General features: G+C 40.7%; 1 protein-coding gene across 1 annotated transcript in view; it reads right to left on the bottom strand.

Annotated features, from left to right (window-relative positions):
• The window catches only part of znf469 (zinc finger protein 469), a 196,235-nt gene that overhangs the window by 145,491 nt on the left and 31,054 nt on the right, over nt 1–19,690 (bottom strand). Inside the window, exon 3 of the mRNA XM_035907130.2 lies at nt 2,171–2,211. The gene's annotated coding sequence lies outside the window, so the exon portion shown is untranslated. The remainder of the gene's footprint in view (nt 1–2,170; nt 2,212–19,690) is intronic.

Below are 19,690 nucleotides of genomic sequence, written 5' to 3'. Positions count from 1 at the left end.
TACATAAACAATAGAGCTCTAAAGTCTAAATGCCTTTAACAGCAAAGCTACTGCCTGGCCACTGTTTCCTCCTTCCCTCATTGCACAAACCTGTGCAAAAGGTCATACTGACCAAGTAAAACAGAATCCTACAATCACCGAGAGCGAACGTCCCAAACAGATGCATGCGCTTCCCAGGGATACACATTGGTGCCATTATTTCAAGAAAGAAAAAAAAAACCAAGATAGATGCGAGTTTTCTATACCACCTCATCAACCGCAAACAAGGTTGAAAGCCTAGAGGGGAGGAAAACAGCCCAGAAAACAAATTAACGTTTGCAGGAAACACTAAATAACATTAAATATCAAAGAAAGAGAGAAAAAGAGAGAGGGGAAGGACAATGTCACGCTCCCTTGAACATTCCCAGCTTGAGAACAGACACCACTAGCTCTTGTTAAATTTGTTTGCATCTTTCAAGCAACTGGTTGTTTTTAACAAGGCCAAACACTTTCTCAAAAGCAAAAGAATCTGCTTTGTTTTTCATTGAAAGAAAATGGGATTATGAGCGTTTCCCTCTATGGGAGCCAGCAAGCATTTTATTAGAACTGACAGGACATGTCTCTGACTGTGCCTGGGTGGGTTTGAGTTTGAGTGTGTGTGTGTGTCTGTCTGTGTGTATGTTTGTGTGTGTGTTTACACAGCTGGAAGTAGATAGCGGAACCGCTTCACCTGGCGGTGGTTCCTGGAGTGTCTGCTGTGATCCCATTAAAAAGCAGACAGGCTCTGGAACCATCTCTTCAAAACAAGAGGACTTCACTTACCAAAATATCCCTGCATTAGAGCCCAAAAAGCAAGCCAAATCCCTACAAAGCCCTAGTGAATTTACTTAGGGGGGTAAATGGTTCCCTCTCTAAACTTCTGATAGCTGATTGCTCTGGCAGGGTTCAGGTGGATCTGCTGAGTGGCCTCCAGCCCAGTTTCCCCTCCATTCAAGTTTCCACTCAGACCCAGACTTGTCTCTACACCTCTTTCTCATCTCTCTTGCTCCCACACCTACCCTCCCTCCTCACATCCTTCTCCTCAGGCTCAGTCCAAATGCCAAAAACTTTCATGCCAGATTTAGTGCAACTTCCATATCAGTAGGTGCTTAAGCCTCACTCTATCTGTCTGTTCTGTTCTCTCTTCCTCTTTTCTCCGTTTCTCCTTCTCTACTTCCCATCATTACATTATACCATGGCGGCGCCTGATATTCTCTGCTAGATGTAACTTGTCTTTGAGAAGATATCACACTGCACACAGTTAAAGTGGAGACCAAACCAAAAACAACTCATTTTGATTGATCCTATTCTGCAGATTCCCACTCATTACAAGACAGAGAGGTCCAGAAGTACCAGCTGCCTGCACCTCACCTCACCTCACCTGGCCTGCCTGCACACATGCCCGTTTTCTAGGCAGGCAGAAAGGCCTTATGAACTGCTCTAATTCAAAGACATGGGAACTGACAAGCCTCCAGGGCTCACTCACTTTTCTAAACAAGACCCTTTCACTATACACGCTCGCTTAGGCAAGCACGCCTGCCCTGAGTCACACTGTGTATGCATGCTCACAAACAGCCACATATCAAAACACACAAGCCACGAGTAGTAAATTAAACATCAATAATATTCTGGTTAATGTCTCGCTCTGTCTTGCAGAAAACAGGAATAAAGTTTATAGAGCATAACCATAATTAGCTTTGAGGGTGAAGTGGATAGGTGCGGTCAGTGAAGACGTCTGAGACACTGAAGCAAGCTGAAGTCCAGCAGGGCCTGCAATGTGGATCAAAGTGGCAGAAAGTGGGACAGTCTCTGTTTTATTAGCCTGCTGCAGCACGCCCTGCTCGGTTTACAGGCCTGATTGAGCTGCACTAAAACCAGACCACTGACTGCTCACTTATCATTTGTGCACCACACAGACAAGAAAAGCTTATATCCATGCATAAATATATAGTGCTAGCTCTTGAAAGCAAAACATGTGTCATAGCTAACAAAGTGAAGCCACCTTGCATGTATGTAAGTAAATAATAAATAATCACAGGTTTGAATGAACACATTGTGTTAGTGGACAGGAGGAGATTGAAGAAATGATAACTACATCACGACAGAGGTTGAATATAGATGTATAAGCCTATATCTGATTTATTTCATTTACCTGTGTGGTCTTGAGTCTTCAGCAAAGATCAAAACTGCAACCTGGGGAACACAAAAAGAAAATATGTTATGCAGATGTAGACATCGACTACCAATAAAATACAGTAGGTCAACCTCGGGCCATTCACAGAACTCTGCAGTGATTTCAGCAGCTATAAAGTACGATTAACCTCATCCATTACTGATACACATGCACAATGAGCTGAGATTTACTGTGAAGAATACTGTGAATACTGGTCTACACACAAGATGGCGGTATCATTTTATTTCCTTTTAATAAGAGTGATAAAGCTTCAGTCCTCCTGGGCTCATTTTCCTGCCCAGATCAAACTATGTCATATCTCTTATCTCAAAAAGAGTTTCATGTGCATGCGGACAAAAGGTGTTAACCTGTGCAAAGTGCATAGAAAGTACTTTGCAACAAAGATTCATATCTTTTTTTCCAAGTGCAATATTAATGTGTAAATTATAGAGATTCATAAGATGTCTGGCAATAAAAGTATCAGCGGGGTAAATCTCTTTTGCTCCTTAGCCAATCTACTTTACAGTCAGTAGCTGTAGACACGATGTAAACAAACAAGTAAATCAGCAGCATCGACAATTTCAGACAACTCGGAGCAAGTTTTGACTCCTCCAGTGCAAGAGATTTATGGCCCGTTAGCAGTGTTGGGAAGGTTACTTTTAAAATGTATTCCATTACAGAATACAGAATACATGCCCCAAAATGTATTCTGTAACGTATTCCGTTACGTTACTCAATGAGAGTAACGTATTCTGAATACTTTGGATTACTTAATATATTATCATGCTGTTTACAACTACATGAATGTACTATTGCTGTGATTTATTACTGTTACTGAAGGTTCGCGGCTCCGAACCGTAGTAAAGGGACCTCTGACTAATACGGTGGGTTCTGTGTCGGCTGGTAGCCGAAAAATAGCTTTACTTTGTTGTCTGGGTCAACTTTGCTTGCGAGAGACAGAGAGAGGCGTTGAAAGGCTGCTCCAAAGGAACTTATTGTTTTTGGAGGAGAACACAAACACAATGTACAGTCGAGTCTTAATAGCTTACTTACAACTGGGCTCGTCAGGCACTCTTCTTGGCTGCAGTGGTTATTATTATATTTACATGCTTCCAGCTCCCGTTTTTGCTTGATGACAGCTCGTACTTTTCCTTTTTCTCCCTCCCTCGCTCACAGACACATAACGAGTATGGCAGTCCATTTTTCCTGCAGCACGGACTACACTGCCCATGATGCTACATTCTTTAGAGCTATACCTGTAGCATTCTGCCTATTAGCTTAGCACAACAACAACAAAAAGGCCTCTCTCACCCAGGAAACACGCAGAGAGAGCGGCACCCTGTAACCATGGCAACTGTAACGCTGCCACCTGGAACAACAGAACGTAGCTGTCAAACAAAACCCAAACAGTCCTGACCCGCCAAACAGGGAAACAGGGAAGTACCGCCGTGTAATCCATTTATTTCAACAAAGTAACTGTATTCTAAATACCACCTTTTTAAATGGTAACTGTAACGGAATACAGTTACTCATATTTTGTATTTTAAATATGTAACGGCGGTACATGTATTCTGTTATTCCCCAACACTGCCCGTTAGTAAAGTGATGCAGTCAAAAACAATTTTAGCTCTGATTTAGCGATTAATGGCTAACAAATTGTAGTGAACAGAAAAAAAACAATGCAAAATTAAAGTAATATTTGATGCGAGTGCTTTGCATCATCACTAGTTTCTCTAAGTGCACTTGCACAGTATCGTTAGCAAGTAGGTCATTCCAACCATCCTGGAGAACTTGCTACAGTTCTCCTGTGAATTCAGGCTGTCTCAGTTACTGTTTACTCTTTATTTAATCCAAGAATGATCGTGTAACATGGATGTCAGAGATGTCCCTCTGCTCCAGGATTCTTATCTTGCACGATCCTGGGTGTGTGCTAGAGACCTACATGGACTTGAGCTGATTTTTACTATTTGGAAAACAAATGTCAGAAGTGTTATAACCTCACAGTTGTGTTTGACACTACCATGATTCTTAGTTATTAAATTGCCTAAAGAAGGCTGAATATATTTCCACCACTGCAATTTGGTTAATCCACTGCAATAGTAAATCTGTCTACAGGCAGACATCTGTATCCAAACACATTGCTGTTTGGTGCAGGCATGCCATGACAATCAAATTGGCTTTCCAGATCACAACGGTACATGTGTTTACCTGCACTTACATATACCCTAGAGAAAAATGAAGTAAATTAGAGCCACAAAACGTGTGAAACCCTTTTATTCCAGATTTACTATGATTCTGAACTTTAAAGCAAGCTGTTAATGAACTTCTGTGCTTGATTTTTGCTTATTCCACACAAACTTTATACTTTTTACAATTGCACTGGGATATGTGCCACAAACACCTGCACACATTCCACTGATTTACGGCGTCGGGAAATCTGTAGTTAATAGTCAGAGCAGTCAGATGAAGAGAGACCAAAGAACGGGCACATGCTTAACTGTATGTTTTGAGAAACACACTTTCAATACACTGATCACACGTACATTGTACAGATGCAGCAGAACATGGATGCACACACGTGCCGGACAAACCCTTTGCAATCCTGTTTTGACAGGCAACACGACTGAGTGTTGGAGATGGGGATGTGTGTGAAAGACTGGGCTTGCTCGCAGCCCGCTGTGGATGAAGCTTTGGAACGCACACATGGAACACGTAATTGAATGAGAAATGGTCTCTCGTTGGATCGAGACAGTTTTCTGGCACAGTAATAAAAGCATGAGGTCGGTACAGCCTTTTTGCTGCCTTCATTCTGTTTGCAGCACTTTTATTTGGTTAGCCCCCTTAAGTGCTCCGTCTCTTTCCTCCCGGTGCCAAAGCATGCACAATGTCATGAACCTGTGTTGTTCAATACGTTGCAAAAAGTATAAATCAAATCTAATAAAGAATGGAAAAGACTTGTTTCCAGGAGTGAGTGAGACATCGTGATTGGCAGAATGGTTGGCTGTTGCGCTGCTGTTGCTACTCTCCCACTCCAGTGTCACATTACTCCTGCCAAAATGGACAAGTGTTGTGCTCCTGGTTTCAGAGTTTTATCACAGCCAGTCTTCTCTGCTTGGCTTCTTAACCCCCACCCTGACACCAGTGCTGCCATTCTCACTAACATAAACCACAGGTTGCTAAGAGGAATGAGTCAGTGTCACACTGATGAGAATCCCCATGATATGTGCAGCAGTTGGATGCAAACAAAAATAAATGATAATGAGCATACCACACAAGCATGACACGGGCAAATTGATTTACAATCCATCGCCACAGAGAAATAAACCATATGTGTCAACAAGCTTTTAGCTCTACATGCAACTGGCTGCCACCATCGACAGCACATTTCTCATTTCACTGGCACTCTGGGAAGGTTTTAAAGATCTCTGAAAGGAACCAAAATAATGGCCTATATTATGGTAAAAAATAAAGGACACCCTCTGTTAATTCTCATGTTTTTAGGATGTGATTAAAAAATACTGGGGGCAACCAGTGCTACCCCTCAGCCTCCTAGTAGATGCACCTATCATATAAATGTGAAAATCCTATGTAACTTCCTTCTTGAATTCTTCTCAGTCATACAATTTTCATAAAACCTGACCTCTGACCTTTACCTTGAGGTTAAGGTCACTGAAATTCAAACTCTGAGATTTTTAATTGATATACCTATGGTATTAGTTTGAAAATCATAGGCGATATCTTTCTTGACTTATCAAGTTCACAAACTTGGGTATCCACGCCACCTGGCCACCCCCACAGTGGGGTGACCAAAATGTCAAAATCAGCCTTTTATGGCTGAGGGGTAAGAATGATCTAGTCTTAAAATTATGTAAATGAAACCAAAGAGGATCATTGACAAATACATGACATATTACTGAGCACCATTATTTCTTTAACAAAAAGTAGTCCTGTTAAAAACGAAGCACACCTTGGTCTCCTTAGCTCGCAGAATCACCTTTAGATTCTTTTCTTTCAGCAATTCCGTTGCAGATTTGCTGCTGTGATCATTATCCTGTTTTATGACCCAGTTTCAGCCAAGCTTTAGCTGTCAGACAGATGGCCTTACATTGGACTCTAAAATATTTTGGAGTTCATGGTTGACTTGAATATATTCCACTTGTGAATAATCTTTCTCTCTGCATGATGATGGATATCAAATTGTTTGGAAATGACCTTAGACCCTTTCCCAAACAGATGAGGAGAAGACAACTGCTTTTTTATGTTCACTGACGATGTCTTTCCTCCTCGGCATTGAGTTAACAGCTGAATTGCAAAAACTTGTGCTTTTATAGAGGTGGTCAAATGTGCTGATGATCAGTTAATCAAGTACGCTTGATTATCAGACAGTCTGGCATAGACTGCTTTTGCACTGTGGCTTATTTTTTGTGAAACAAATAATAATTTTCCAATACAATCGTCATTTGTGTGGGACTGACGTAACATGAAGGAGAAAAATTCCCTCTAACTTACATGGTACATAAAGTATGATCATGAAATTCCCTAGACAGTTTCAGAGGCGTCATAATCTGAGAAGATTTAAAACACACACCATGTACTAACATTTCGTGTCCGATAAACAGAAACAGCCTCGAAGGGATGAAAATGAGTGGTGAATCATGTGGCCACTGCCAGAAAGTGCATCATCCACATGCTTCTGGCTCCAATTCACACCCCACAGACTCCCATTAAAACTGACGTGGGATTTTCTGACCAGCCAAGTCATCTGTGCTTCAGTTTTGGTGAGAGAAATTCTAGTATTTTATACTAATAACATAGTTCTACATAGTTAGCAAATGTATAGTATATGTTAACCAAAGTTGCCTTTCATGGCTGATAACTGTTGCCTTCCAACTGGTTTGGCCAGCTCTGCCTGGTAGTGGAGCCTTCTCAGGACCATCATGAGCCACAACTCTATGCCAGATTGTCTTCACTGAGTGTGGTAATCAGCTCACAATGTGTTTAACTATTTATGCTAATAAATATGCATAATACTTCTTATTTTCTGTCTTTGAGGTTTCTTCTAAACTGGAATCCTACCTGCCTCCTATGAAAGTCTTCCCCAGGATTCCAAGCTGTTCTACACTTTCTGTGAAGGAATATTCAATTCAATTTTTTTCAATTCAATTTAATTTATATAGCGCCAAATCACAACAAAAGTCGCCTCAAGGCGCTTCATAGATACAGAGAAAAACCCAACAATCATATGACCCCCTATGAGCAAGCACTTTGGCGACAGTGGGAAGGAAAAACTCCCTTTTAACAGGAAGAAACCTCTGGCAGAACCAGGCTCAGGGAGGGGCGGCCATCTGCTGCGACCGGTTGGGGTGAGAGAAGGAAGACAGGATAAAAGACATGCTGTGGAAGAGAGACAGAGGTTAATAACAGATATGATTCAATGCAGAGAGGTCTATTAACACATAGTGAGTGAGAAAGGTGACTGGAAAGGAAAAACTCAATGCATCATGGGAATCCCCCAGCAGCCTACGTCTATTGCAGCATAACTAAGGGAGGATTCAGGGTCACCTGGTCCAGCCCTAACTATATGCTTTAGCAAAAAGGAAAGTTTTAAGCCTAATCTTAAAAGTAGAGATGTGAATATGAGGAAGCTTTTATCTGCTGTAAAACCCTCCACCAGTCCGATCTCTCCGGCGAAGCCTGCTCAGTCAATTCCCCTCCTGCCATGCAACCTCACAATAGCTCTGGTTTCTACTGACCTCTACGCTCCCAACAAAATAGCATCTTGAACTGAGCCCAGAAAAATTCTAGTTATTTTCCCAGCCATTGGTGCTTACTTTGAGACTACTGTGGATAGGTTGAAAGGTACACTGTCAGCTGTTGGATTGTGCTTTAGAGTCCAAAACCTTACTCACCAACTTTGGCTCACGACACTCCTACTTGCTTTTATACCTCCCATCTAAGTATGGTCACCTCTGGCTCCAAAGACACCAACACTGTGGTGGCCAAAACACTAATGCTGAAGCCTCAAAACAGTCCAAGGTGCTTGTTTGTTTTTGACTCACTGAAGTTTTTGCCACTAAATGCTGGCCCGGTTTCCCTTCACTCTGCTCTACTTTTAAAACCCCAGCACAATCAGTATGTTTACATGAACGTAATGCAGTCTGGTCTTCAGTGATAAGAAAAAGTGAATCTGCTCCTTAGTGGAAATAGAGTTGGCACAATGTCAGACTGAAGATGAAAATTGTGGGTGAATATGAGTCAATATCAGCGTAATCACATCACGCAGAAACATTGACTAAGAAGTGCAAAGACAAGTAATATTAATGTTATGTGTACATGGATTGTAATATCGTAACTGAAACACACAGTAACCCTTTCAAAGTTATATCGCTCCCAATGTTTTTATGGAAAACATGGCATCTTTTTACATCTTGTCATTCAGTTCTCTGTCAAAAGTATATAATATGCCAACAAAAGCTGCATTAATGTTATTTCAGTCAACATAGATTCACTATCTTGGGTAATCTTTACCAGAACGATAATGGCAGAAAACGTTTCAAGTGGGGACTGGGGTTGACAAAAAACAAGAATCAAGGTTACATAAGGTTACATTTTCTGTGATGTCATTTTCCATTACAAACACTGAGAACCACAAACACCAAGGCGCATTTCTTCGATTTGGTTGTTGGTGTAGACCAATTTTGCAGTGCTGACATGAGAGCCGAACTCACGAGTGTTGAGAAGGTAATAGTAGTTCTTGGTTTCTCGGCTGCGTGCTTCTTTGTAAATTCTAATTCTGGTATTTTCAGACCCTTTTGCAATCTTTCTACTCAATCACTGCCTTTCTTCTCTCATTTGTCTGTAGTTATTGCCAGGCTTTTTATAGATCAAATGCTGCCTTGGATGGTCAATTGAATGTTTTCACACATCTAGTGGAGCCATGTGCTGTTTATGTGGAAGGAGGTTTCCAGTCTATCTCAAATTCCAACTCTTCTGGCGTTGAATGAGTATACCACATTTCTGCACGTGGTGAAAATCTTTTCAGATGTCTGTGCTCTCTACACGACTACAGAGCAGAAACACAAGAGTTGGTTGATGACTTTTCTAAGCAATGAGAGAATTTCTGTCTCTAAGCTGCAGAATGGAGACAAATGCATTTTCACAAAAATTCATATCAACAAGTTAGCAGATCTCACATCATGTTCATTTTCTTATCAACTGTCTCTGCAGCCGAGAGTCACGTGACACGAGCCTTCTGCTACTAAGACATAGCTGCAAACAAAAGATTATTGATGTGTTTCCCAGCCTTAGACCACACATGTAGAGAATTAATATTTACAGGGAAGGAAATGATGGCGGTGTTTACCAGCTTTTATGGAGAGAAGCAAATAGTTCTCGCTTAGGATCCAAAGGTAATGAGTGGTAGCTGTCTGTACTTCCAGGGCACAACTGTGACAGTTGGTTTTACTCACAGGTTTATATCAAGACAGTAAGATGACAGATAATGGATTTAAACTGAAAATGAAAAGCAGACCGTAGTTCACTGAGAAAGTTTTTTAATTAACTCCACATTTTTTTCTGGCACACCCAGATGCTCTTTGCTTTTAATGCTATCCATCTATTCTCTCATGTACACACAAAAGCACACAAACACTGAGTCGTTACACTCAAAGCCCAGAACAAGTGTCATCCTAGCAACAGTTTTAGGACTTTGTGTTACAAAAGTAACAACAAAAGCAGGAGTAATGCCATCAATGTTAACTCAATAAGCTAAGGTTTTACTGTGTGCGCATAGCCTGAAATATTACCAAGACTTTATAGCTCAGGGCATAAATATTGTCCCTTTTAGATCATTGCCACAAATACCTGTGATGCGTATCAGCCTGAAGGGGAAAAAGGCAAGGTAACAACCACATGCTCTTTAGGTTAGCTCTAAGTCAGAAAAAAAAAATCCAACTGGATAATTCCAGTTCTGCAACTTGCTGCAATAATGACTAAACCAGTATGAATTATTGTTATTCCTGTTTCTAATTAGGTTAGACTCCAGCTTTTTATTGTTATTATTCATCAGATCCTGCAGTTCCACCTGCATTAAAAACACCGTTCCAAGACCTAGTGGTGACCCGCAAATGTTTAACACTGCTTCAAGTTCAAGTATTTCTTTAAAGCATAGAAATATTATTGCAAACACATTGAAAAAAAAGTTTCTGGTAGATAAGAAAACCTTTATAAAAACGACGTGTTTTGTAGAAAGATCACATTTTAGTTGTTTCGCCAAGTAATTCATGTTAAAGAGCTTATTATTCACTCTAAGGCTAAAATAAGGTTTTTTTTACAAATGTTATTTTGCCTTTGACATAGCTCATTAAACAATCTCTCTACAGACTACAATCTTGACAGAAGGTTTATGGGAAAATGAGATCAGCATCTGTCTCTGGATGATGATCATGACCGTGGATTTACGCCATGAAGTTCACATAAGGATACAAGCAACAAGTGAGTTTCAGACATGTTTTTAACTGTATTTTTCCAACAGCATGCTTCTAGATTCAATTATTTGAGCTTCCATCATTCAACTGCAATCCAGATGATAATTCAAAGACGTGAGTCAAAACAAATTGCTAATCTAATCTACAGTTAATAAATAGCAGCTTCACTCCTACAGGGTGCAAGGGTAGTGAAATCCAGTTTGATGTTGTACTGTTTATGTTTACAGTGAACGTGCAGGATACGTCGATGTCTTAAATCAAAACCGTACTGTAATCCAAACCGACATGCCACTTGAAACCACTAGCCTTGACAGCCTGAGGTCAAGTCACACTTATGCAGGAACAAAAACATCACAGCAGTCAGCTTGGAAACACAAACACCATCAACAGCGACACCACAACCCATCCTATCATATATCCCTCCACTAGCAGAACTAGCACGTCCAGGAACCTACACTAAACCACAGGTCCCATAGGATCTGGGGGCAGAATGAATGAAAAACCAGACACGTCCAACACTACTGTTTGCCTACATAAGACTGAAGCACACATATGTAAAAGCAGTACTACTGGATGTGTTTTGACTAAGTTGTAGACATAAAAGTGCATGAGATCATTCTAATATTTAATCATTATTAAAATAATTAATATTTGATCTCACAGAATGAGTCCTTTTGCAGTCCAAACTGCTAGAGCAAAGCAGCATCATATTCATGTTTGTCAACAGCACTTTCTATCATCACTGATCACTACTTAAACCCAAAGGTGCAAGCACCCATCATCTACCTCTAACACTTTCCAGCCTTCCCTTGGCTACTGGACATAATGACTAACCCCCACCAAGTCAGGACTGTTTGTCAGGCACTAAAAAATGAAAAACAAGCACACTAAAAGTGGAGGTTCAATTTTAGATGCAATTGTTCTGCCAAGAAGTTAAATTTATTAGAAGGTTTGTCCACAATAACACATTAAAACCCTATGAGAGGGTGCATGTTTTTATTCTGCCTACAGTAGGAGTTTTCAATGGAAAGTGGAGGAGGGGAATATCTCCGGTAAGAGTCAAAGTACACTGCAAAAGTACTCAAGTGGTTATTTACTGTAGCAAGAGTGTGTGCTGGAATTGGACAGAGTCGTGTTCTGTATCTCCGAGGGAGTTTAAGGCATTCGGTGTAGTGGTCAGGCTGGATCACGAGCCAATCTTAAGAGTGTGCCTCGTGTCTCAAACAATGCTTTTGAGTTACAGCACAGTGTTTGAGGTTAGGACATGTGGTTGAGGATTGGTCCAGAGCACATACTGAACTGAACTGTCTGTGGAGGGAAAAAAAACACATAGTTGCTTTGAAGACAAGCATTGAATGGGCTTTACCTTGTGTCTTCTGGTGATGATGTGCACTTGTGTGTTTTTACCGTGTCTATCATGATTTCCTCTCATGCACAGACCAAAGATGTAGACATGCATGTAAGGGTTAACTTCAGAGCCTCACCAATCAACTCAAGTTAACTAGCATATGCTTCAGAGAATCCTGACCACCGGAAAAGGATATGTAGGTATAAAATATAGATATGATTGCATGAAATAGTATGGAAAATATAAAAATCAACTAGTGATGATCAGTGTTGGTCAAGTTACTTGAAAAAGTAATCAGTAACTAATTACTGATTACTTCCCCCAAAAAGTAATCCCGTTACTTTACTGATTACTTATTTTCAAAAGTAATTAATTACTTAGTTACTTAGTTACTTTTTAAAAACACAATTTACAACTTGAATAGGTGATAAAGCGATAGATCTTTCAGCCCAATTCTACTTTTTCTACATAATCCATCATACAAAATGTAATCAAATGGAAAAGTCCCTTTTTAAAACTTGTTTTATTAGTTTTAATCTTTTAACTTTATGCATCAAGCAAAAATGTAATTATATGCAACATTCTCTGACTGGAAGAAATTTGTTTAATATTTAAACCTATTTTCTGCACATTCCAGCACATAAAATAAAATATTTTTTGTGTTTACACTCACTCTTTCAAATAGATGCAAGTAAAACACAGCAGAAAATAAATAAAGTCAAAGACTCAGCGGTCCTTTTGCTCTATTTTCACCTGTAAAGCAGGTGGGCGGAGGTTTACCTTGGTGCAGGTGTGCCACAGCGGTCAGTGGAAGAATCCGCGAGTTTCTCTGTGAATTTCCCATTACGTCATAGCGCACTCGGTGTTTGCTCGGAAGTTTAGGGATTTTTTTCGCTGTAAAAAGAAGTTTTCTTCCCACGCACAACGGACACTAATTTTTTTGTCACTTTTTATGGAATCAAACTTAAAGTAAGGTCAGTACTTCCACGCTTTAAACGCTGCATGCTCATACTCTCTCCCGCACTCGATATATTATCCATTGTTGCTCTGTACACAGCTGTTTTCACAAACGTCGCACTTGCTTACGTCACTGTCATGAGACATTCTCGCAAAAAATCACGGTTTTAGTAACGCAGTAACGCAGCGTTCCTACGGGAAAGTAACGGTAATCCAATTACCGTTTTTGCAATAGTAATCCCTTACTTTACTCGTTACTTGAAAAAAGTAATCGGATTACAGTAACGCGTTACAAGTAACGCGTCACTGCCCATCTCTGGTGATGATGTAGCATTTGTTTTACTGTATTTTCCTGGATGATTGTCAGCCTTTTAGGCCATTTGGTGAAAGTTACTAGGGATGTGCAGATTCTCAGCCATCCAGATCTCGGTCGTCTTAATCACTTCCGCTGAAGACAAATGGGTTTCTTTAGCAAGTACGATTTTTTTTTCCAAGATTATTTGCTTTAAGTTCTCGTTTAACCTCTCATCTGAGCTGCCTTCAAGTATTTAAGACTTGTGAATGTGCTGTTATCATAGAAGAGTGTCAGATAAGAAAAATTACAGCTTTTAAAATGTACTTAAGCGCGAAATATACAACAAGATTGAGCGTTTCAGTTTACTCTTTGGTGCAAACGCCAAAGAAATGTGTTGCAATGTACGAGAGAGTGCTGGACAATAGAGAGCTGAAAAGGAGAGCAGCGTTGCTGACTAGAGAAATTAACTATTCTAACTATATCTATATACTACATACTATATAACTATATCAGAGCATAGTATCTGCTGACTGGCATCACTGAGGAACACTGGCAAAAGTTACGGCAGGACTGGAAATGTTGTTGAGTTATACTTGTTATACGACTCCAACAGGATTGGTTACAGGCCACCTACTGAAGAACTTGTGCTTTTTCTTAGTGTCTCATAAATCTAAGAGAAACGGAAACATAAAATATCAATTTTCAGCATCAGTGGGCAATTTCAGTGATAGATAGGAACTTATTTAGGCCCCACCTGCTGTTTGGAAAGGGGGATACTGCAATAGGTTAGCAGAATAACATTCTCCAGCTCTGCTAATTGGCATACTTTCACATGGGCTGGAATGCTATGATAACATCCACCTCTATTCCCTGAGGGAGCCTTGATCCTGTAGGCGTTTACTGGCTCAGGGGAACATTAACATGTGGATAAAAGCAAGACAGAAGGACTCCTTTATGAATATACAGAGTGGGGGCTCGTCTCTCACTCTTGGACACACATGTGGTATTTGGGTATATCGGCATGCTGATGTTTCTAGCACTGCTGTTTTGATGCACTGGGGTATAGAAGGGGGCTGTGACTGCAATTTCTGTCATTTAGGGGCCTCTACTGTCAGGTAGCTGTCACGCCCCATGCACAGCAGGAGGGGCTGTGGGGCAGGGGGACAAGAGGGGAAATGGGGTGGATTTTGGGACAAAGTGTAGCCCTGTCTCTGCGGGGATGGTCACATAGGCACAGGATTGATGGGGTGGTGATGAAAGATGAAGATGTCAGGGAACAGACACGCATTGAGAGTGGGACCAATAAGAGAGGCCTACTGAGTAACTTGGGGGCCCATCATCACCTCCACTCTTTGGCCTGTGCTAAGTAGAAGAAAGTGGGGGAGGCAAGAACGGAGAAAAAGGGTAACTGTCCAGTAGGGTCCACACGCACACGCACATCAAACCACTGTAGGTTTATTATTCTAGAGTGTGACCTGAGCCAGCTGCCCCAGAATCTACAGGTCCTACAGTATGCGTGCAAGCAAGATGCTATGAATCAATTACTTCTCTATGCTACCAAAGAAAAAAACAACTTCACAGTCTGCTTACGCGTTTCATGCTGGTGGACTGTGGAAAAGAAACAACAAACCTCGCTTCTTTCCCCGTTTGAAGGCCATGACATTTCGCGCCAGAGCTCCATTGCTTGGCTTCATAGATATTTCTGCTACACAGAAACGTGAGACTGATAATCAGTCCACCAAGGTCACACCGCGTACACAGAAACAGAACTTTTTTTTTCACCTCCAGTACCTCAACTCGGGATATTAACCAATACTTATTAGCAATCCAGTACCACTGTTTTTGGTTTACGCATGCAACTTACTGGAAGTCGGTATATTTTATAAAGTATTTGTCATGAATCTGGTCTAAACGAACTTTTTTCTTGTAGTTTAGACAACTATGATTCTCCAAAATTATTCTCACTTAGGGGAGAGTTGAGGTGTTTTTCATTCCTGGCAGCGTGGTCTGGCTGTATTCACAGACAGACAGTGAGATGGATGAATTGACTATTGTTTAGGGAGCATGTGGCATTTATGTCAAGGGACAGAGTAACCAGAGACAGACCCTCTCCACATCCCCACCAGGAAGCCGAGCCAGAGAAACTCTAGTCACGTTAAAATAAATTCTTTCCTGTCCAAATTGACACCCTTCTGTTGCCACGGTGTGGCTCTGGTTTAGTTTACAGTAATTTGGAGTCTGGGTGGCACAGGAATGTGGTGAGGGACGGAGACTTGTGGGGCATTTAAGATTACTAACATGCTCAAATTATAGGCTGGGATTCAAACGCTTATCGCATTACACATACACAAGGAGGAACCTGCTTCTAGGATTAATTCTTTTAAAACTGGTGAAATCATCAGCAAAACATTATCCTTTTTCCGTGTGTTTTTTTTGCTCTGACATCTTTTAGTTACTGTTGGAATAAAGGAGCATAAAATTACTCATTTTAAGGTAGGGTTAAATGAAGGTGCAAACCTCATGTGAAACATACTGGGCTGTGTCCAAAATGCTTCCTTCTGAAGCTCCCCTTTAAGCTCAGCCAAACCAAATCTCAGCCAATGCATCTGCTCTTAATAAAAAACAATAATCAACCCCACCAAACCAAAAACATCAAGCAGTGCATGTATAGTTTGCAGCAGGTATAGGCTTCTATAGACTGGCCCACCGCAGGAGAGACATTTCACATGCTTGTGAGCAGTTATAGCGGTGGAGTCTGTTCAGGTCAATTTCAAGCCAAGCTAGGTCTACGTGTTATGTAGTGTTCGTTTTCTACAGGCAAGATCTAATAAAAGTTTCCCATGTACACAGGGAAGACAGACACATGGTGTTCATAAGGGACATACTGCTCTCCCTGCTAAAATGTAATGAAATCCTCTCAGCGGTGAAAAATTAAAAACACACCAAAGGATAAATGCACACATACACATATAGAGAACATCTCTCCCACACTCACCGTCTCCGTTTCCTTGTCTGTTCCACTTTTCACCTTTCATCTTGTCCTAATCTAAATTGTCAGCACTCTTTTGGAATTCCATCCATAATCTGAAAACCTGTATTCAAATCAAAGAAGTCTAGAATATAGTTTTTACTTAGCACACTGTCCATCTCTCCTTCTGTGGTTAAGACAAAACAAGCAGGGACAATCAGCAACCCTACAAATCTTATAAATCACTTATACACCAGTGTGAACCCTTTACATAGTGGGGAGAAAGGGTGAAAGGGTGTAGGTCAGAGAATAAGTCTTAAAACCAAGTTATATGTAAAAAACAAACAAAAAACAAAACAAACAAAAATGAGAAAACACATAGGTACATATTAATATGAAGGAGTAACAGGCTAACCAAGGTTTATATATAGCAGAAGAACAAACAGAGGGCAGCCAGGCTTCAGGCTGCCACTAAGAACAAACTGTTTCCAATTGCTGAAGTAGACTCTCAATGGAAAGCCCCCCCCCCAATCAAAAAAGTCTACATCTCAAAAACCATCCTCCTTCTCCGTGGGGTGCTGATGATGTCTGCAACATGGGCCACTGGGGTTCCTATTCATTTTGATGGGAGACCATGCCAAATGTCAGTGTTTATAAAGGAGGCCTATTATCATTATTACCATTGCGCACTTCCATATGTAGCTGCCCCGGCCATGACCGCATACAATCTGATTATTACAATAAATCTCTCCAGAAAAAAGGACACAGAGCAATTCGTTTCTTTATGGCCACAAATCCTCTTTCCAAGGCTGATCAACACATAGAAACTAAAGATCAAATGTGCAGCAAGCACAAGGACGGGACAGTTAATCTCTCTATTTGAAAGACAGAAACACATCTCGAGTCCATAAAATAGTAAAGGACTGAAGTGTAGAGTTCACAGACTGCAAGTGGAACAATCTGCACTAACAGTGTGTGACAACAAGGCCAGGTTAGGCCCACAACAGTCATAATGTTGATGCTGGAGCATGAAGTAACCCTGGATGACTTTTAATATATACGTGCAGAAATAAAAATACAGAGTGCTTACTGGCTGCTGGGAGATGAGTGAGGAGTACTGGAGTTAAAACACTGTTGTTTTTGTGACGACAGTCTTGAAGAAAAAGAGAGCTAAGATCCAAACACATGTGGAAACTTGCTGTTTTACTTCATTCTTCTGCAGCGTCCTTTTTTACATAAGCGGGCAGCTTAATGCATGCTGCATACAGTTCCAGGTGGAGACACCCAACACAGAAATTCCAAGATAGCGGCATTAAATCACCTGTCAAAATGTACGTATGCACAGGGTATTCAGAGTTCATGTGAGAGAATCCTTCTCTTTTATGATAGCCCAGAGTTTAAAAAAATCCAAATAACAAATTCCTTCCTTACTTAAGCCTTATAATTTTTTTATAAACTCAATTTGTGTCTATTTCTCCTGTTTTAAGTACTGAAAACGACTTTTTTTGGACTTGGGTAGACTAGAAAATGCACCTGCTACCGTATGGGGGGTAGCAAAGGTATTTTAATGGAACACAAAAGAACGCTAGACGCAGCCTTGGAAAAGATTTATGAAGTCTCTGCTCTCCACCACAGAAGTAAAGGACCAACACCAACATGTCACAAGTCCAAGAGTGTGTGCAATCAGTTTTGAACACATCTGCATTTTTGCACACGGTTCGAGTTAATGACAATGTGTGTATCATTTGTATCTTGAGGCATTGCTCGAGTCTTTTGTGATAGTGGGTGGGAGCCAAGGCCTGGCTCTACTGCTCCATGTTGGATATGGCTCTGTTTACCTAGTGCTGATGGAGTCCAGATGGGCTTCCTATTACTCGCCGCTCCTTCACAGTTTTGCTCATTCTGGACCAGCAATTCCACCAGGACAGCTGGACAGCTGGTTCTTAATTGGGAGGCAAGAGATGGCTGATGTTTCATCGTGGCAAAGCTGGAAATTGATTTAACTGCTATGTCCTTCAAGGGATGGAAAGGTGGTGAGAACAGGAAGTGACAGACACCAACTGACTTCACTCTTAGGAATGAAATTACTTTAGTAGTAAGAATACAACGGACTCCCTTCTGATACACGGCATTTGTAAAATAATTCTACACCGCATCTTGTCATAGATCCTATAGTGCCATTTTCTTTTAAGAGAATTTCTTGTGGGCAGGTTTCACACTGATTATGGTAAGTCTCGAAAGGAAACTAGGCCTTCCCCTCTGCTACGGAGAAGACGGGGGGCTTCGGGGAAAAATGAGCCCTGGGCATAATGCGTAGATGGTCTCCATCCCCCCCGCTTTTCTCTATGGAAAAGCACTCCTAAGCCCTCAGGGTAATAGCTTCCATGTGCTGAGCCCCTATACTCCAAACAAAACTGTAATAACAACACGGAAAAAGATCATCTACGTTACTGCACTGCTTGTCATAGTCTTCAAAGAATGACACTTCAGCTTGACTGAAAGATGTACCTCTGATGACAGCTGAGTAAGGCCTGGTTAGATATGTCAGCGAAAGCCCGTCATCACTCTCGTGTGCAGACACCTAACTACATACACATAAGCACATGTCTCACACACTTATGAGTAATACACTCCAAAGAGGATGTATAGTATATATGAAGCTATGAAAACATTTTACCAGCATGTATAATAAAGTATATCCAATAGACATACACTGCATTTGATCCGGAGGATTGGAGACAGGTTACAGAAACAGTTTCAGTGACCATTTCAAACAAAAGGTGGAGACACTTCAAACCTTTCTAAGAGTGTTGTTTATGGCATTAACAGGCTACTGTTCTGTCCAACTATAATGTGTCTTTTTGCAGATTTGCAGAATCAAATAACTTCAGTAAAAATAAAACACTATGCAAACGTCTCGAGACGCTCATTTCTTTATATTTTTCTTCCTAGGAGCCAGACTTTCTTGTAATTTTTTAAACTGCTCTTGTTGACTAGGTCTCCAACTTTTCTAAAGATTTTTCAACTTTTTTCTTTGGGCGTATTTTTCCACCCGTTTCTGATCCAGTTCTTGTATCTGACCATTTTCAGGAGAATATTTTTTTCACTTGCATTTAACAAACAGAATCAATAATAAATTGTATCTTTATGTCTGCCATATAGACACAAAATTTGATCCCAGTTATTGAGATCAATACACAAAAAGCCAAAGAGACATTGCTTTACTTGCATAAAAAGGTATTTCTAAATCAACAAGATGATTCCCAGAGTCATTAGCTGGAAACGTATCTTGGCATGATGTGCAGTGAACAGAAGAAGTGTCAGGCCAAAGAACTTTTTACAGCAGATAAACAGTATGGGAAAGTTGTGTCCTTAAGAATTAGAGGGGGGAAAAGTCTAGCAAACACCTGACACAGGACCTGAGAGACGCATTTGGCCCTTGATC

This window comes from Neolamprologus brichardi, chromosome 7 (genome assembly GCF_056152115.1).
Source record: "Neolamprologus brichardi isolate AB-2024 chromosome 7, ASM5615211v1, whole genome shotgun sequence".
NCBI classification, from domain to species: domain Eukaryota; kingdom Metazoa; phylum Chordata; class Actinopteri; order Cichliformes; family Cichlidae; genus Neolamprologus; species Neolamprologus brichardi.
This window is presented reverse-complemented; position numbering and strand designations above follow the sequence as displayed.